Genomic DNA, 20650 nt, shown 5'->3' on the forward strand with positions numbered 1-20650 from the left:
TTTCTGGGAATGAAGAGAAATTATTGGACAAGATCAAACTTTTCCGGGCTGTGGAGGGGCGGGCTGGAGGTGTCGGTGCTGCCATGTCCTGGCGGTGGCTACGGGAGCGGCAGCCTTGCGGAAGACTGTAGAGCCGGAGGTGGAGGAGGTGGGGCTGCCGCTGAAGCCGGATGTGGATCTAGTGCTGTGTACCTCGGTGGGTGAGAATCCAACGGGCCAGGAGAGGAGCGCCGACTGCAGGTCTCTACTGACCTTAATGCAAAGATGAAACCTGATGAAACGCCTATGTTTGACCCAAGTCTACTCAAAGAAGAGGATTGGAGTCAGAATATAGCTACATTTTCTCTAGCCATTTCCCCAACACATCCTGGAGAAGGTTTGGTTTTGAGGCCTCTTTGTACTGCTGATTTAAATAGAAGTTTTTTTAAGGTAGTAGGTCAGCTGACAGAAACTGGAGTTGTCAACCCGGAACAATTTATGAAATCTTTTGAGCACATGAAGTAATCTGGGGATTATTATGTTACAGTTGTGGAAGATGTAACTTTAGGACAGATAGTTGCTATAGCAACTCTGATAATAGAACATAAATTAATCCATTCCTGTGCTAAGAGAGGAAGAATAGAAGATGTTGTTTTTAGTGATGAATGCAGAGGAAAGCAGCTTGGCAAATTGTTATTATCAACCCTTACTTTGCTAAGCAAGAAACTGAACTGTTATAATATTACCCTTGAATGTCTACCATAAAACTCTGGTTTCTATAAAAAGTTTGGATATACAGTATCTGAAGAAAACTACATGTGTCAGAGGTTTCTAAAATAAAACCTTTAAAGAAAGACATCTGTCAAATGAGCTGTTGCAACAAGGCTACACTCTCTTCCTAGAGTTAAAATATTTTGTTGCTGCAACCCAGTGACCTCCATAAATACTGGATTGAAAAAAACACTGTAATACAAGTATAATGACATTTAGAAGATTACTTTGGGCTGGTGAGACATGCTGAGTTTAGATTACAGATGAAATTATTAAGGGGATGATTTTTAACCAAAAGAGTATATGTTTAACTTGAATCTTTTCTTGCATTGTATTTTTCTAAAGTTCGGCTTTATTTCTTAGTAGTCAGTGTAGGTAGTAAGAAGTTATATGTCTGCTATCTGTACTGCTCATTAAAAAAAAAAAAAGCATACAGTGAATAAGGCTGTTTCTTATCACATTCATAAAATTAATATTTTTTTCAAAGAAATATATCTAAATACCACTTAGGGGTGTATCATTTCACATATATTACACGAAATTGGATGTTAGACATATTATAACTAAATAGTTCAGTCCAACATTTGCTGATCCTAATACTATACTGGCAAACCTGGTGAGCCTTTAAAATAAGGAGAAATGAAAATTAACTTCTTATAAAATGTGACAATTTAAATGTACATCTAAAAGTTGATATAATTCTAATGTAGCTGAAGTACCACCTGTCTTATATGTGAAATATAATTATTCATTTGTTTAAAATATCTAAGAGAAATATAAGCTACTTTTTAACAGTGAATTAGTAAATCCTGGCATATTATGTATTTCTAAGCTGATTTCTCATTTTTCCAGGGGTGTCCAAGCCTCTCTTCTAAGTAACATTTTTATGAAAATGGATTACAAAATTGAGTGGAGTATTTTAAAATGTATCATACTGCATTTATTACATTCTTAAAATGTTGATGGAAGCTTTTCTATTTAATGTGATTATAATGGTACTATTATTCTGGTCACTATCCTATTTTGATTTTATTTATTTTAATTATTTTTTTAAGTTGAAATAAGAATTAGATACTTCACTACTGGTTCGAATCTTTTACATTTCAAGTTACATTAAACCTGTTCATATGAATAGTCTTTTGTTAGAAAAAAAAAACAAACAAACTTTTCCAGGCTGTGGAATTACCCAGACCTCCAAAGAATGAGGGACTCTTGCTGACATCTAAGTGGTACTGTTTCAGTGTATCTAGGAACTCAAGGCAGAGTGGTTTCTAAGAAAGGAACCTTGTACAACCAGTATGTTGAACACACGGGACTTGTGGGTTGTATTTGTCAAAGCCACTTTATTTTTGTCCTCCACTGACTTTTTAAAAATTTGAGGTATAGTTGACATACAATATTATATGTTTCAGGTGTACAACATAGTGATTCACAATTTTGAAAGGTTATATTCCATTTATAATTATAAAATATTGGCTATATGCCCTGTGTGGTACTATATATCCTTGTAGCTTATTTATTTTATACATAATAGTTTGTATCTCTTAACCCTCTAACCCTACCTTGTCCCTCCCTCCTTCCCTCTCCCCACTGGTAACCACTAGTTTGTTCTCTATATCTGTGAGTCTGCTTCTTCTTTGTTATATTCACTAGTTTGTTTTATTTTTTAGATTTCGCATATAAGTGATATCATACAGTATTTGTCTTTCTCTGTCTGACTTATTTCACTTAGCATAATAATACCCTCCAAGTCCATCCCTTCCATGGCTCTTTTTTTTTTTTAAAGTTTGTGTCTACATTTTTTAAAATTAATTAATTAATTTATTTTGGTTTTGTTGGGTCTTTGTTGCTGTGCGTGGGCCTTTCTCTTGTTGCAGCAAGCGGGGGCTACTCTTCGTTGTGGTCCACGGGCTTCTCATTGAGGTGGCTTCTCTTGTTGCAGAGCATGGGCTCCAGGTGTGTGGGCTTCAGTAGTTGCAGCACGTGGGCTCAGTAGTTGTGGCTCGTGGGCTTAGTTGCCCTGCGGCATGTGGGATCTTCCCGGACCAGGGGTTGAACGCGTGTCCCCTGCATTGGCAGGCAGATTCTTAACCGCTGTGCCACCAGGGAAGGCCCCTTCCATGGCTTTCTAACCACTTCCAGTGGGGGTCAGGATGGTCTTTTCCTGGCCATGTGTAAAAGTCCTGTCAAGCTCATAAATTTTTCTGTGCATCCTTAGGTAAAAGTCCAGGGGTCACTTTAAGTCACAAATGTGGACTTCATTAATCAATGTTTAAATCCTCATTCAAAGATAATATTTCTCTCCCACTCCCACAAAGCTAGGGTCAATGGCAGGTGGGCGGTCTGCAGCCTTGGAGGAGGCTGTGTTCAGTTTCTTCTCTTTCTTACTCTCTTCCTCCTCATCTTGCTGCTGCTTCTGACCTTTAAGGTTGAAGTTGGAAAAGGAGCAGAGGGAAGGGGGATAGGAAAGTTCCTGGATTTATAAGTTCTACACCTGAGGACCCATAGATTCCTGGCAGATGTTTAAAGCTGACTCCTAGGGGCTTTCATGGGAGACCCCCGGGAGATTCCCCTTCTGGGTTCCTCAGACACAGCTCCCTCTCCTTCTGCTCCTCTGCTTCCCACAGCCTCTGCTGCAGCAGTTGCCTCCCGGCCTCTAACGGCTGAGTCTCTTTTGAGAGACTGGCCACCCTGCTGGTCAGGCTTCACCCCAGGTGGACGTTGCCTCTGCCCCCTCCTCATCTGGTCCCCAGAATTCTTGTCTCCTTTGACCTGTACTCTGAGGGTAGAGCAGTTCATGCCCAGATCCTCTTCTGTCTGTCAAGGCTGCTTAGCTTTCCAGGGCCAGCCAGTGGCGGCAGAGGCCACATCAAGTTCCTGCAATGGTCAGTCTCCTTGAGGCCTCTCTTACTAGACTGGAGTGGAGGGACCAGGTAACTCCTTAGATTTTCCCAAAGAAATCCTCCCCTCAAAATCTGCCCCGCTGCAACCTTCTCTTCTTCTGACTCTCCTATATCATCTTTCTGGGTGAGGGATTCCCTAGATGAGAGGACCAAGAGACAGGTAACCAGATTTTGAAAATTTCCTTTGAAGATCTGCATCTTTGTGGTCCACTCACACCTTTGATGATCAGTAACTATCATATCTTGGCATTTCAATCAAAATTTCCCACTTAACATCCTTCGTTGTACTTATTTGTTTTTTATTGGAACAAAAACATCATTATTTTTTCTGATTACAAAATGAATGTATGCTTCTTATAAAACTGAACTAATACATAAATGTAAAAGAATGTAGTGACCCAGGGCAATCCCACCTCCCAGAGGTAACTCAAAGGTAGGATTTTGCTGTGTAGCTTTACATGTTTTTTCTTTGACACACTTGCACTCTTTGTTAATAACTAAAATGGGATTGTAACATACATGAACTCCAAGGAGGCTTTTCCCTTCCACCATAAGGATATGTAAGCCCTCCCATCACCTATATACCTAACAGTATCTTGGAGTGAAATAGGAGAAGAGAGAAAAGCTAAGAGACTGAGCAATTCCCTGGATAGACTGAGGATCTAAATGGACAGCTTACATTATTTAATTAAACTGTGATTTACTGGAGTGGACTAAATTTAGTTTTCTCTCACTTTCCATCAAGATAGTTGCTTTAGAGGAAATAAGATCAGTTGTAGAAAACCAAAGGGCTGCATTTGTGTTTCATACTAGGGAGTATCCTGTGAATTTTCAAATTCCTACTACAAATGAAATTGCTGGGTTGGACAGTATGCACCTTTTCAAGGCTTCTGGTGAGCATTTCCATTGTGAGAGTATACCCTCTCTTACATTTTCCCTATACCCTCCTAACACTGGATATTTACATTTTTGCCAGTCTAATAAGCCAAAATTAAGAATTAAGCCTTTCTTTGATTTGTAACAATGTTGAGCAAATTTTGCATTAGGTTATGACACATGCTAGTTATTTAGGCAACACACACTCTCTTTGCCCAAGTTTCCATGTTGATTTCCCAATAAAATCTTAGTTAAGTTTTGCCCCAGGCTGTTTTTAAAGAATCCAGGCTAAAACAAGTGGGCTCCAGAGCAGACTGTGAGAGGCCTGTTCCTTCCCCAGGCCCCAGGGTATAGGTGGGCCCTGACAGGAGGAAAGGCTGAAGGAGACACTTCCCCAAGGGACTTTGAGAGGCCACCATCAGGGCTGCTTCAGGCCTGATCAGTCACCCTCCTCCCTCCTAGGAGAACCTGCCCCACTCATTCATAGCCCCAAACTATGCCTAAGCAGGTCATTCCAGGCCAGGGAACCTTGTGAATTTAGATACCAGTGACCACAAGACAGAAGAGGGGGCTCCTGCTCCAAGGGAAGCCAGGCCACTCATGGACCAATTAGCTGTTATGGATGGCTTGACACACAAAAATGGCCTAAACCAGATTCTTCTTCCCAGGGATTTCAGCTAAGAAACCCAGAAAGAATTTGCTTGTAAACTGTGGAACTAAAGTTGTAAAGATAAGGAGGTAATGAACTGAGCCCTGGGCAAGCCCAAACCCGGCTGAGTCAGCAGGGAGAGGAAGATAGGCAGAGTAGAGGAGCTGTTCCCCCTGACACAGGAACCTCTCCCTCCTGCAGCTGGGCCTCCAACCTTGGAGCTGCAGCCACCCTGCCTGACTCTGAGAGCCAGGGGCTGCCCAGCCATCTGCTGTCCAGTCCACAGGAAGACTACAGTGCCTTCAGCTCTGCTCCAGGCTCACACTTTCTTGTGTCCCCAGCATTTATTTATTTATTTAGTTAGTTGTGCTGGTGTTAAGTTGCTGCAGCTTGCAGGCTCCTTAGTTACAGCTTGCTGTCTCCTTAGTTACGGCTTGCTGGCTCCTTAGTTGCAGCAGGTGGGCTCCTTAATTGTGGCACATGGGCTCCTTAGTTGTGGCATGCAAACTTTTAGTTGCAGCATGCATGTGGCATCTAGTTTACTGACCAGGGATCGAATCCGGGCTCCTTGCATTGGGAGCGTGGAGTCTTATTCACTGCGCTACCAGGGAAGTCCCCGTCCCCAGTGTGTACATAGATGTGGTCTCCGTCCATCATAGGTTGCAGGTGTAAATAATACATACCTCTGATCGACTCTGGATTGGCCTCGCCAAGCCACTCAGAACACCAGAGGAAAGGTTTTGATCACAAAGGATAAAAAGTATGTGAGCATTTCTTTTATTTTTTTATTTTTGGCTGCATTGGGTCTTCGTTGCTGTGCATGGGCTTTCTCTAGTTGCGGAGAGCAGGGGCTATACTCTTTGTTGCAGTGCACAGGCTTCTCATTGCGGTGGCTTCTCGTTGTGGAGCATGGGCTCTAGAGCGCAGGCTCAGTAGCTGTGGCACATGGGCTCAGTAGTTGTGGCTCACAGGCTCTAGAGCACAGGCTCAGTAGTTGTGGCACACGGGCTTAGCTGCTCTGCGGCATGTGGGATCTTCCAGGACCAGGGCTCGAACCCGTGTCCCCTGCATTGGCAGGCGGATTCTTAACCACTGCACCACCAGGGAAGCCCATGAGCATTTCTTGAAGCATTTTGAGCAGATATGGAGCAAGTTTATAAGGACCTTCCAAGAAAAATAAGACAAAGTACACAATAGCATTTTACAATGAACTCTCTCCTTAAACTTGGATGGGAGAAAGTTGTTTATTAAAATCCTCTTGGCAATTCTGGTAATAAACCCAAAGGACGGCATCTAAAATGGACCTGCTTTAATCTCCTCTTCCCCCACTCTACCTCCAAACAGTAAAGATTGAGCCATCAATCAGTATAGAGAGGTTCATGTAAACACTCTGCATGGTTCTTTGCATGTAAGGCAGCCCCTAAAATCTAACATTCTTCCAGAAGGATCAGAAGGGTTCAAACCTTTACCCTTTTCTGAAAAAGCATGCTCTGTCAAAAGAAGTCCCTTTAATTTTAACACATTCCTTTCATCCATGTCAAGGGTGGTGTGAGTGTACTGTTGACCCTGAGAACACTTATCCTAATTACTTACAAAGAATAGTGAAACAACTGATGACTAAGCAGAGGGTTTGAGCTAATGCTTGGAGTAAACACTGTGGCTGGGAAAGCTCCAGAACAAGTAACTACCTCCGTTCGTGCAGCGGCTGCGATGCTGGAAAGTAACGTATCAATTGAAGTTTTGTAAAATTAAATATTATTAGAAAAGCAGAAATGATCATCATAAAAAATGCCCTCTATAGGAAGAGACTTTTATAATGTGAATAGTCAGGCTGTAACCTATAGTTTATTGGGTTTGTTTAGCCAATGGCTTGTAAGGATCCTAGTTTCCTGAATCAATACCCAGGGGCTCCAGCTCAACACTCACCTACTCTGTAAAGCCTTCCCCTCCCACCTGGGTTTTAGAATTCACTTTCATTCATCTCTGAACTCAATGTTAATATTGTCTGTGTCCTACATTTCAGCTCTTTTGGCTTTCAATATTCAATTCCTACAATCTCTCTCTCTTTTTTTTAACGAGGTACAATTTAATACTTTTTAAAATGCTTCTGTTGCCTCATCCTTCTTTTCTCTATTTCTATCATTGCGTTCTTCAGTATATTTATAATAATCAGAATTTCAGGTATAGGTCAACAGGTGTCACTACGATAAATAAAATTTTAAAAGTTTACCATTCTTTTAAAATTGATTATCAAAAGGTACAAACTTCCAGTTATAAGATAAATAAGTACTGGGGATGTAATGTACAGCGTGATGTACAACTGCTGTATGTTATATGTGACAAGTTGTTAAGAGTTCTCATCACAAGAAAAAACATTTTTTATTTCTTTAATTTTGTATCTATATGAGGTGATGTATGTTCTCTAAAGTTATAGTGATAATCATTTCATGGTATATGTTAAACGAAATCATTATGCTGTATACCTTAAACTTACACAGTGCTCTATATCTCAATTATATCTCAATAAAACTGGAAGAAAAAAATACTAAATAGACAGGAAAAACTTTGATTAACTGCTTCATTCACGAGTCTATCCCTTCATTTATTGTTATTAAAACTGTGTGAGAGATTGGGTGGAGAAAAGAAAATAATTATTAATGTTACTTAGAGAAGATTAAACCGTAATGGTGGGAATCTGGGGGAAAGTCCGGAGAAAAGTCAGCATAGGAACTGGTTTGTGAATTGCCTTTTTCCACCAAGTAAGTCAGTTGATATAGTCAAGTTAATTTATTCTGAGCAGACACGTGTCAGCATTTTACTGAAAAACAAGTGCAGTGTACTGAACTGACCTGTATTTTAAAAAAGTACTGGAAGCTGATTGGAAGCAGCCCAGATCCCTAAAGGCCGGTTCACAGAAGGATCAGTTAGTTCAATGTCCAAGCTACTCCCAATTTGCCAAATGCGTGATTTACCAAAAACTTAACTCTTGAAAATATCCAATGAATATTCAGGTATTTTTTATGAGTATCACAGGGAATATGTGTTATTCAGGATAGTCTTCGAGATATTACTGTCACATATTCTAATTTAAAACATTTGTATTCAATATGTCCTATAATATATTTTTCTTCGTGTATCTGAATATATTCCATAAATGTATTCACTTCTGTTTCTTTCAAAACACCTTAAAATGCTGGTAAAATAAATAAAGCTTTCTGTTCATTGGAAAGCTAAGCTCACAAGAAAGTAGGGAACATTCTCAGTGGTCACAAAACTAAGAGGGAGTTAAATTGTGGGGTAGGGGAGAGCGGGAGTCAGATAAGGTGAGGCGGAGGCCTCCCTGGGGTTTACTGTCTCAGGATCCAAGGATTTTGAGTTTTAATGGACATATAGCAACAGAAGAGACCTTGGGTTAACAAGAATGAAGAGATAGACTTGATGCTTTCACATAAAGTTAGAACTCTGCAAGGGCTGTACCTTTGGTGAAAGCATGTACCAGAAACAAAACTGCAGAAATGCACAAGGAAACAGAGAATCTCCTGGTTGAGCCTCTTGATTTGGTTAAAAAAATTTCCCCTGAGAATTTAAAATTATAGTCTGCCCTTACTCAGGTCTAGAGTTCAATCTTATACTACCTATAGAAACCAGGGGCCCACAAGTTGAAAAATTAACTTAAAAATGGATACCAAGCAGAGAGAAGCAAATATAAAATCTCTTTGAAAGGAATACACTCTCCACTAGGACCACACAGGATTCCCATAGACAAAACGTCACTAAAGATGAGCTCATCATCTAAACTTACAAAATGCAGGAGGAAATCATCACCATGAGTGAGAACTGAGAAATTCTGAGGAGGGAAGTGGTATGGACCTCGCCTAACATGGTAGCCTTGGCCTGGCATGAATATTCCACAGTTAAAATCTTCAAGTTGTCAGAAGAATCTGTCAGTGGCTGAAATTATTTCCTTTGTTTAGCCTAAGCAACCCGTTCAGGAGCACACTTCACAGACAAGACTCTGCTAGATGACAGCTAATCAATTCGCCTCCCCCCACCCAAATATCAAATGGAAAGAATCCAAAAACTTACTGTGCTTAGAGTGTCTGTAGTTTTTTCTTTTCTCTTATAAAGCCCCCCCCCCTTTTTTTTTTTGCGGTACGCGGGCCTCTCGGTGTTGTGGCCTCTCCCATTGCGGAGCACAGGCTCCGGACCTGCAGGGTCAGCGGCCATGGCTCACGGGCCCAGCCGCTCCGCGGCATGTGGGATCTTCCCGGACCGGGGCACGAACCCACATCCCCTGAATCGGTAGGTGGACTCTAAACCACTGCGCCACCAGGCAAGCCCTATAAAGCCCTTTTTGTTGACAACAGCCTAATGACTATTCTCCTTAAAATAAGCAAGTATATCATTTGCATGCAGATAACTAAATGTCTCTGAGGTACGCTTTCGCAGAGTCAAAAAGAATAAACACAGCAGCAGGACGAGACCACAATAACTTCAGATAATATTGAACAGAATTACCAGACTATTACAAAACCAGGTTTGTTTGCCCCACTCTGCAACAAGCCAAACACTGAGACATGGAAGTCTGCAGCAGAGAAAGGGTTTATCCACGAGACAGCTAAGCGAGGAGATGGGAGAACAAGTCTCAGATCTGCCTCCCTAAAGGTGAGGGGCTTGGGATATTTACAGGATAAAGAGGCAGGGTGGTCTGAGGCATGGGGAAAGGGGGTTGAAGATAAGAAAAAGGTGAAGTAATCAGTGTTCTGCGCAGTGTATCTGAGTTACATGCTTCTTCATGAGACACGTGTTCAGAAAATGGTGGCATTAGCATGATCTGATGATGGAGTTTTTGTCCGTCTCACAACAATAGGTTATCCATCCGACACTTGCGCAGGCCCAGTTGAATGGTCAGTGTGCTTACCAGTTTGAACTGGGCAAGACTAACTCCATGTTCCTGAAAAACAACTTAAGAAACCATTACTGGGACTTCCCTGGTGGCGCAGTGGTTAAGAATCTGCTTGCCAATGCAGGAGACACAGGTTCAATTCCTGGTCTGGGAAGATGCCACATGCCACGGAGCAACTAAGCCCGTGTGCCACAACTACTGAGCCTGTGCTCTAGAGCCTATAAGCCACAACTACTGAGCCCGCGTGCTGCAACTACTGAAGCCCACGCACCTAGAGCCCATGCTCCGCAACAAGAGAAGCCAGTGCAATCAGAAGCCTGCACCCTGCAACCAAGAGTAGCCGCCGCCCGCCGCAACTAGAGAAAGCCCACACGCAGCAATGAAGACCCAAGGCAACCAAAAATGAAACAAAATTTTAAAAGATTAAAAAAATTTAATAATAAAAAAAATAAAATAAGAAACCATTACTATAGCGACCCATATGTCAGAGGTTTTATCTGGAGGGGGTGGTTAAAGGAATCTTATGATATATTGCCCAGGCTACAGTGAAGCTTGGAGGGTATGCAATTTGCAAGAACAATTAAAGCAAGCTTGGTTAGTGAAGGCAGGTTACAAGTTATTATTTATTAAGCAAGTTGTAGTTCAAGGATTCTAATTGTTGACTGCCCTCAGTTTCAAGACTATTAAAAAGTGTGCTTAAAATAATTAGACTTATCCCTAAGTATTTTACGTTTTGGGATGCTGTTGAAATGGTATTTAAAAAATTTCGTTTTCTACATGTTTATTGTTAACATACAGAAATAACATTGATTATTGTATATTGACCTGCAGCCTGTGGCCTTGCTGAATTTACTTAATAGTTCTATTGTAGATTCCTTAGAAGGATTTTCTATCTGCATGATCATGTTATCTGTGAGTAAAGACCATTTTCCTTTTTCCTTTCCAATCTGTGTGGCTTTTATATATTCTTTTGCAGTGGCTTAAAGCTCTACTAAAATGGTCGATAGAAGTGTTGAAGTGTCCTTGCTTTGTTCCTGATGTTAGGGGCAAAGTATTCGGTCTTCTGCTACAAGAACATTAACTGTGGGTTTTTGTTTTTTAATATTTATTTATTTATTTGGCTGCGCTGGGTCTTAGTTGTAGCACTCAGGATCTTTGTTGCCGCATGTGAGATCTTCCTCGTGGCATGCGGGATCTTTTCAGTTGTGGCATGCGGAATCTAGTTCCCTGACCAGGGATTGAAACTGGGCCCCCTGCATTGGGAACACGGAGTCTTAACCACTGGACCACCAGGGAAGTCCCAACTGTGGGTTTTTAATAGATGCCCTTTATCAGGCTGAGAGACTACTTTTCTGTTTCTAGCTTGCAGAACATTTTTATTATGAACAGGTATTGACTTTTGTCAGACACCTTTTTCCCCCATCTTTTTAGATGATCGTAAGATCGCTTTTCTTATGATAATGTATTTATTTCTTTATTTAGATACTGAAGGGAAAGAGCTCGAACCTGAAGTTTTATGTACAACACAGCCAAATTTTCATTTCAATGAGAGAAAGTAATAAGAACATTCTCAGGCACACAAGGCCTCAGAAGTTTAACACACAAAAATCCACAATGAAAATACCTTTAAAAGAAGTGTTTATGTAAGAGAAACAAATCCAGGAGAACCTTCAAGAGATATGAGATGTCAGGGTGATCAAATATTTTGATAAATTTATTGCTGTTTAAAAAAATTAAAAAGCTAAGACTAAAGAAGAGAATGTTTATCCAAAATAACTAATGTCAAAAATTCCAGGGGCTTCCCTGGTGGCGCAGTGGTTAATAATCTGCCTACCGATGCAGGGGACACAGGTTCGAGCCCTGGCCCGGGCAGATCCCACATGCCGCGGAGCAGCTAGGCCCGTCTGCCACAACTACTGAAGCCCGCACGCCGTGCTCCGCAATAAGAAAAGCCACTGCAATGAGAAGCCCGTGCACCGCAACGAGGACCCAACGCAGCCAAAAATAGAAAAATAAATAAAATTAATTTATTAAAAAAAAAATTCCAAACAAGAACAACATGATGGGGGAGGAGAGGGAGACAAAAGGGGTATTAAAAAATGCTAATGCATTTGACTTGTTAGAAGGGAGGTATATATACTTAGAAGTTTAAGAAACCAACAGTTGTGGGAATTTTCATCAGGAGTTAAAGTGTTCTTTGATAATAGTCAGGGATGGAAGAAGTGGGGTCATTAAATACAGATGGGTATCATTCCCAGCACCCCAGTTTATAGTATAGCTGGAAAAGAACATCCCAAGAGAAGCCAGAATTCCAAACTTTTAGCACCATGTTTTGCCCTTATCAGAAGTATGAATAAGAGACGGAGAAATACAAAACCCTACCCCACTGCCCAGATTAAGCAGATTTTACTGACATCAGTATTTTGAATTGCCCCCTTTGTGGTTATCCTGAGGTTCTTATACCCTGGGACAATGCATCTTAGTAAGATTCAGGGTGGCATTTCATTGTTTAAAGGGGGGAGGGAACATGACTGTGAAAGGGACAAATGGTGTGATGTTCTAAGGCAGGTCCTTATCAGGCAGGTCAGTGTTAATGGAGTACATAGAAAAATGGACAGGCTGGAAAGTAATCTCTAAAACTACCCGTGCCTGAGCACCCTTGGAATATCTGCACGTACCCTCTAGTACTCATGCTCTGTAGGAACAGTGATGGGTCATTATGAATGAATGGAGAATTTTTTAAAAATTAATTTAAAAAGTCACCAACCCAGAATTTAAAAATCTTGCCTCAAGCGAGTCAGAGCCTCTAAAAATGTCCTAAAAGATCTCTTTTGTCTTAGAGCTCCTGAACACAAGCAGCTAAAATCCAGATGCAGCGTCTGATACTGTGGTAATCTATATTATAATGTAAGATGAATTTACAAACTGTCAACTTAGAAAATGCACAATGGGCTTCCCTGGTGGCACAGTGGTTGAGAGTCCGCCTACCGATGCAGGGGACACAGGTTCATGCCCAGGTCCGGGAAGATCCCACATGCCGTGGAGCGGCTGGGCCCGTGAGCCATGGCCACTGAGCCTGCACGTCCGGAGCCTTGCAGAGCCGGTATATATATATATATTAATTTTTCAGCCGGGAAATACCTATAGTCAAGCATACATCTTCGTAAAAGATTACTGCTAATGACAAAGAATAGATATCTATGTCTGGGAAGATGCAAGAATTTGGGATCACTGAAATTCTTCCTCAAATGTGCGTCTTAATTATCTAGGGTCCCGTGTATCCAAAGCACAGACTGTCTCATCATGTTTTTCCCATCGGGAATTCTTCTCAGGGTGCACCGCTGGTGGACAACTATAGTGGGTTACGACTTAACCCTTTGTATAAGGGGATGAGTGACACCCTTTGTTCTTTTTGTTTACAAAACGAATCCTGTCTCTTATGAGAAAGTTATGGCATTGATGAAGAACATATGGGACCTTGGGAATTAGGATGGGGGAATCTAGGTGGATTTCAATCTGAGTACCTGGCATTCCTAAAACTCACTGGGTCTCCCTTCCCAGTAGAGGCAGCTTCTTCCTTCCATCCTCTGATCCCTTGCTGGTACTCTCTATTAGCTGAGCCAGCAGGAAGCCAGCTGACAGGGAAGGCTAGGAAATGCAACCCACTGGGGTCAGCCTGCTTGTGATGCAGAACACAAGAGGGGAAGAGTGAGGAATGGCTCTGGAGGCAAATACGCCCAGGACAGGACACCCCTGTGCTTTCTGCATGTGCCACTGATGTCCAAAGTTCTGCCATGGCCTGTCTCTGTCAGGTGGATCTGCTTTGCATCTTCCTCATCCCAGGTCTCATCTGGTGTGCTTTGCTCTCACACTAGCCCTCTTGGAGGGCTTTGGAAGTCTTGCCTCCTTTGGCTGAACCATGCTGGGGTTTGAGGGCTTGAGGGATTGAGGATGCTCTCAGGCCCATCTTCCTAGACATCACTCTCAGAATTGCTTCTCCATTGTTCAGGTTCCATACTGGGCCCCACGGGGCTTGCCACCTCCTGGAAAACACCCAAGGGAGGGCTCCCCTGGTGGCGCAGTGGTTGAGAGTCCGCCTGCCAATGCAGGGGACACAGGTTCGTGCCCCGGTCTGGGAAGATCCCACATGCCGCGGAGCGGCTGGGCCCGTGAGCCATGGCCGCTGAGCCTGCGCGTCCGGAGCCTGTGCTCCGCAATGGGAGAGGCCACAACAGTGAGAGGCCTGCGTACCGCAAAAAAAAAAACAAACAAAAACACCCAAGGGAAAGTGGGGACTCTACCCTGGTCTCCTCTCAAACCTAACCCAAGTCATGAGCCGTTGAACCAGCTTGGGATCATTTTTAAAGGGATTCTGCCCAGAAGAGTATCTCTTGGACAGCTGGGGAAAACCAGACATTGAGAGAGGACCATGAGCCTTCCAAAAGAGAGGTGCTACCCATGTCAGGGGGACTGCAGTGAGGGGTTCAGCAGGGGAGCCACACAAAGGCACTCAGTCAGATGGAGTGGGGAGAGCAGAGCCGTAACAACTTCCTTATCCCCCTTACTACAGTCCATCCCCCCACCCAACCCTAGTGTGGTCATAAACAGCAGCTAGCGAGATGGGGAAGAGTTGGTGACTGAGAGAGAGGAACTTGCTATTTTATTAGACAACTTTCTGTTCTACTTTTTTCTAGCCACATCCATGTGTAACTTAGATGCAAAAACTTTTTAAATTAAAATTCATGAAATGTACATTAACCATTGTATATAATCAAATAATTATGCAGACCGTACCACTCTAAATGAACAATCTCCAATTTCAACTGAGCCTTCAACTCAGGCCAGGAAGTCTTCTGTCTCCTTTAGGCAGCTTGCTTTCCCAGACACACAATGATGATTTCAAACTCTGACCCACTCAATCTACCTGCCCTTCCCCCAATCACAGCTCTCTCAGAAAATAGCCATGCCTCCCACATTTCAGGCTAACACCCATCTGGGCTTTGTATCCATTCTCTCCTGCCTCCTCAATAACCTTGTTCTTTCAGTTTTGTCCATTCTGCCCTTTACAGTCTCATTTTTGTTGGCTCCTTCCCGAAAGGATTTAAACATGCACAAGGCCTTCCACCTTAAAGACAACACTTCTGGATCCTGTGTCCCCCTCTAACTACTTTCCTTTCCCTCACAGCCAAGCATGAGAGGCTTGCCCATACTTGCCGTACCCAGTCTTTCCCACCAGCCACTCACCACCCACTGTACGTTGGCTGCTGCCCAGCACTCCACGTAAACTGCTCTCTGAGCCCCCAGTGACCTCACACTGATAAATCCAGTTCACATCTGAGTCCACATCTTGCTGGACCTCTGTATCACGTGAGAATGCTTTGGATTGCAAGTAACTGTCTTCGAGTGGCTTAAACAAATAGGAGTTCTCTGCACATAACAGGATATCCGGAAGTAAGCAGCTGCTGGTGTTGGTTCAGTGGCCCACAGCGTTAGGGCAGCCTTTCTAAATTCTCTCCCACTTCCGTCCATGATTGAGGATGACTGCTGAGACGGTACGTCCCCATTCAGGGCTGGAGGAAGGGGAAAGGTCTGCACCCGTCACTTGTCTCTTTTATCAGAAAAGCAAGATTTCCCAAGTTCCCCTTCTGTCTCATTGCCCAGAACTATGTTACCTAGCCATCTAGCTGCAGAAAAGATGGGGAAGTGAGTGTTTAACGTTTTTCAGCCTTCATTGTGGAGACAGACAAGAGAGAAGGGTGTTGAAAATGGAAACTGGGCTACCACCGACTCAAACTCATCCGCGTTGGCCTGGTGTAGCTCTTCGGTTACCTGAAACCCATGCGCATCCCTCTTTCTCACATACACATCTGACATGCGGGGAGCTCACTCCATAGAGGAGGTAATCCTAGAGTCCCAGCCAGCTCCTACATACAGCTGGGAGTCCAGGTACTCTGTGTACCGTGCAGGCCCCTTTCAGGTCCAGATGTGGCTTCTCATGGTTGGATGATTTAAGCTAAGACAAGTTCATTTTCCGCTAAAATGAGAAAGATGGGACGTACCAAGTGTTGGAGAGAATGGGGACCAATAGAACTCTTGCTGGAGTGTAAACTGACACAGCCACTTGGAAAACCTTTTGGCACTATCTAATATAGCTGAACATCTGCATTCCCAGGAGCCAGCAGTTCTGCTCCTAGGCTAATACCTGACAGAGACCTGAACAGTTGTGCAAGAAAAGACATGTTCTACAATGCTGAAGTAGCATAATTTATAACAACCTAAAATTGGAAACCACCCAGATATCCACTGACAGTAGAAGGGAAAAGAGAATAGCATACAGAGATGAGAATGCTCAAAATCTACACACTATGAATGAATCTCAACATAATGTTGAGTAAAAGAAGCCATAGGTAAAAGAGTATGTACTGTGGGATTCCATTTACAGAAAATACAGAAACAGGTAAAACTGCTCTGTGGTGTTAGAAGTCAGGATAGCAATTACCTTTTAGGAAGAGGGTGGTGCCTGGAAGGGAGCACAAGCGGGTCTCCTAGGGTGTTGGTAATGTTCTGTTTCTTGATCTGGGTGCTGGTTATATGGGGGTGTTCAATTTCCGAAAATTTATTGAGCTGTATGCTTTTCTGTATGGGTACTTCTGTGTATACTATTCTGAAATAATAGAAAAAAATATATATTTACATATATGCCCCTGGTTCCTGGCACAGAGCTTCTAAAACACTTGTAATTTCACAAGTGATAAGAAGCATCTTTCATTCTAATACTTGGCCTTTGACCCTGGTTCCAAATGCTTTGGAATTTCCTTGGTGATAGGCGTGTCCTTTGTTCTAATATGGTGACCCTTGGTGGGCCCCTGGATGGCTTCAGGATGGGTCTGATCACCATAAAGACCAAATAATGATTAGACACTTTGAGTTTCTAGCTCTACCCACTATCCTCCAAAAAGGGGAGAGGGACTGGAGGTTGAGTTAATGATCAATTACGCCTATGTGAGGAAGCCTCCATGAAAATCCCAATAGTACAGGGTTGGAGAGCTTCTGGGTTGGTGGAACACATCCACGTGTCTGCAGGATGGGGCACCCCAGCTCCAAAGGGACAGAGGCTCCTGTGCTTGGGACCCTTCCAGACCTCACCCTATGTATTTCTTCATCTGACTGTTCATCTGTACCCGTTATGATATCCTGTGTTATATAATAAACTGGTAAATGTAAGTGTTTCCCTGAGCTCTGTGAGCTGTTCTAGCAAGTGATCAAATCCCAGGAGGGAGTCACGGGAGCCTTCAATTTGTAAAGTCGGACAGAAGTCATGGGTAACCTGGGGACCTACTAATTGTGCTTGGCATCTGAAGTGGGTGGCAGTCTTATGGGGCTGAGCCCTTTACTTGTGGGGATTGTACTGACTTCAGTTAGTGTCAGAATTGAATTGCACTGTAGGACACTCAGCTGGTGCTGTAAGGAATTGCTTGGTGTGGGGAAAACCGCACATCTGCTGTCAGAAGTATTGTGTGTGTGAGTAAAGGGAAACAGAAGTGTGTTTTTTCTAAACAATCGTGCATCAATAAAATGTAAAAAAACAAAACCAAACAAAAAATACAGGGAAACACATTCAATGCACAATGTGAAAAAATAATAAATACTTCCTTTCAGAAAAAAAGAATGGAAAAATACATAGTATCCCCCAGTCAGTGGCAGTGTATTAAGTTCTTGTTGGGAAATCTGGCAGCCCTTCCCTTGTTTAAACAGGAACAGACCAATATTGACCAGGCTTGAGATTTTAGGGACACATGATTGCCTCAATCATTTGTTAGGCTTCTGGTCAATTCCATACATGAGTAATCACAATCAAATAACTTATCTAGGGAGTCTTTAAATGGTTTTCTAATGAAAGATTATATTTTCCCCCAAAATAATTAATATATTTACTTGGTTTTTTAAAAATTAAAGCCAAACAAAAAGATATAAAATGAGGTCTTATTCTTACCTCTGTTCTCTTTCATTAGTTTCTTGTGTATACCTCAAATGTTTCTTTCTGCAAAACAAGCAAAGCCAACTATTAGAATATTTAAGTCTTCTAGGGGCTGGTATCTGTGTGCTTAATTGCAGTGGAGACAATTCAAAACACAGCAGGTACAGAAGCCACCTATAGTCCATCTTTGCTACCTTGGGCCTCCATCTTCTCTCCTGATAAAGCTGCCTCTTCCCTGTCTCCATATGTGCTGGCTTCAGCTTGGGTATTTAAAGAAAATTATTTATGTCAACCCAGCAAGTCTCCAAATTGTGGGACTCAGCTAATTTAGGTTGTAAACTGCAGGTAAGCTGTTCCTTTCCCACCAAGGCCTTATTTTCTTTAATCTCTGCTTTCCAATCAGTTAGCTCTAATCTGGATTTGCCGCTCTCTTGAAGGACTTTGCTGAAAGCTACTTAAAAAAGGAAAAAAAAAAAAAAAGCCAACAGTCATGAATGTTCTGTATTGTGCCTGAGATTTCTCCTGCAATACAACTTTGGTTGGCATGTGGGTTTTTCCCAAGGTCCAGCAAGTGATAGCAGTTCAACAGTTTAACTACTGCTTAACATGTAGGTCACCAACTTTCCATTTGGAATAGAGTCTTTACCACTGGCTACCTTAACCTTCTGTTAGCCAATTTCACGTTTTAGTATCTGTTTTTTTTTGTGTCCTACTTCTGGTACCAAGTTATTTGCCTGTTAGGAATGGGTTCAGCTACAAGTTATAGAACGCTCACCTATAAATGGCTTAAACAATTGACTCACGGACTAAAATGGGGCAAGAATGAAGGTAGGTAGCAGATGATAGTTTCCTGGATGTCAATTATACCTCAATAAAGTTGAGGGGGCAAAAAGGATGGCTCCTCGAGTTTGGCTTGAACAACTAAATGGATGGCAGTGATAGTCACTAAAATGGGAAAAACAGAGAGGTACACGTTTGGGGGTGAAAATGAATATTTTGGTGGGCCAAGTTAAATTTGCGATGCCAGTTAGACACTCGTGTGTATATGTCAAGTAAGCAGTTGTTTAGAGGAGTGAGGACTTACAGGCAGAGGTCATTGTTAGAGATCTACCTTTTGGAGTCATCTGCTTGCAAATGGCAGCTAAAGCCATACGACCAGATGAAATCACAGGACAGTGGGTAGGGAGACGAAGAAGGGGACTAAGGATAGAACAGTAAGCACTCTGATATTTACAGGTTGAGCAGAAGATGAGAAGTCAGTGAAAAGAACCCAAGAAAGAATAGTCAGTGAGGTAGGAGGAGGACCAAGAGTACATGGCATCAGAAAACAAGAGAAGAACGTGTTTCAAAGTGGGGATAGCTGACTGAGGAATAGTACTGAGAGGGCAAGTAAAAACAGAGGAGAAGCACCACTGAATTTGCATGGAGATTGTAGTTTCAGCAGTGTAGCGGGGAAGAAACCAGAGCAAGATTATATGATCGTGGGGATGGGCTATTAGAGGGGGAGTAATTGGTGATTCGAGAGAGGACAGAGGATAAGAGCCATAGAAAAAGTGTAGGCGTTGGTTAAACAGAATGAGAATGCTTTATCCATCAGACACTGAGCTTGTTGAAGGAAGAGATCATATCTTGTTTCTATTTGTTTCTCTGGTAACTCCTAGCACAGTGCCTGGTACCTAGAAGGTACTCAAGAAATGTTATTGAATTAATGAATAAATGATCAAATGGTAGAATGGATGCATGGCAGAGGGAGGGCTGAAAAATGAACTAGATCTATAACTAACTCAAACTTCAGGGGAAGGAAAGGGGAAGGAGCCTGGAATTAATACGGTTTCTTCTATCCTACAAAGCCTCTGCTCTCTTGCCACACGGTCAGGGAAGGGAGGAAATAAAGATTTCTGAACTTCACTGGAAAAACAGTGCCTTCTCTGGGCTATTAAGCTATTAAGTGATTCTTGATCCTAGACCATGTTTTCACCATCCATGTTTATTTCTTCATTCTGCCAACACATAAAAAGATAGGAAGCCCGGGTGCCTTGTTCTCCCAGTTCCCAGACACCCGACATGGTCCTCTCAACCAAGTCCCTGCATCTTCTTCAGTCCCTGGCTGAGACTCCGGCAGTTTCATATTTCCTGGGGTTATTTGGAATTTTTCCTTAGAGATGCATCTTACCTATCTAAGGATCAGTATATCCGAAGTACACAAAGTTTCCTGTTTTCCTCCATCCTGAATTCCCCTCGGGGCACACTGTTGGTGGTCAATTGCAGTGGCTAATGGCTTGATCCTTGTAGAACTGGAATGGCACGCAACATTTTTTTCCTTTACGCTATTATCTTTCTTCCCAACTTGCAGTCAGAGGAACCCAGGAACCTGTAAATGTGGAGGTGGAGTTGGAGCTGAAAGCCAGTTTTGACACCCGCTGCATCCGCTTTCGCCACCTTAGGTCCTCGCCCTACTACGTCCCTGGGGGCTTCCGGGGTTGCCTAGCAACCTGCGGGGACTCTGGGGGTTCAGGTGGCCCAACCGAGTGTCGCCCTCGGGAAAGTAGGCAGAAGAAACGCCTCCGCCCAGCCCTTACTGGGCCTGA

The 20650-nt window shown here is 42.7% G+C and overlaps 1 protein-coding gene and 1 pseudogene across 1 annotated transcript in view; one reads left to right on the forward strand and one right to left on the reverse strand.

The window, feature by feature from the left end:
• Positions 1-20582, reverse strand: part of TTC7A (tetratricopeptide repeat domain 7A) — a 155924-nt gene extending 135342 nt beyond the window's left edge. Inside the window, exons 1-3 of the mRNA XM_060026674.1 lie at positions 20236-20582; positions 18078-18125; positions 16584-16748 (exon numbers count right to left, since the gene is read on the reverse strand). The gene's annotated coding sequence lies outside the window, so the exon portion shown is untranslated. The remainder of the gene's footprint in view (positions 1-16583; positions 16749-18077; positions 18126-20235) is intronic.
• LOC132435446 (glucosamine 6-phosphate N-acetyltransferase pseudogene) lies at positions 125-1381 on the forward strand (annotated as a pseudogene).
• Positions 20583-20650: the final 68 nt, after the last annotated feature.

The sequence above is a fragment of the Delphinus delphis genome, chromosome 12, assembly GCF_949987515.2.
Source record: "Delphinus delphis chromosome 12, mDelDel1.2, whole genome shotgun sequence".
NCBI classification, from domain to species: Eukaryota; Metazoa; Chordata; class Mammalia; order Artiodactyla; family Delphinidae; genus Delphinus; species Delphinus delphis.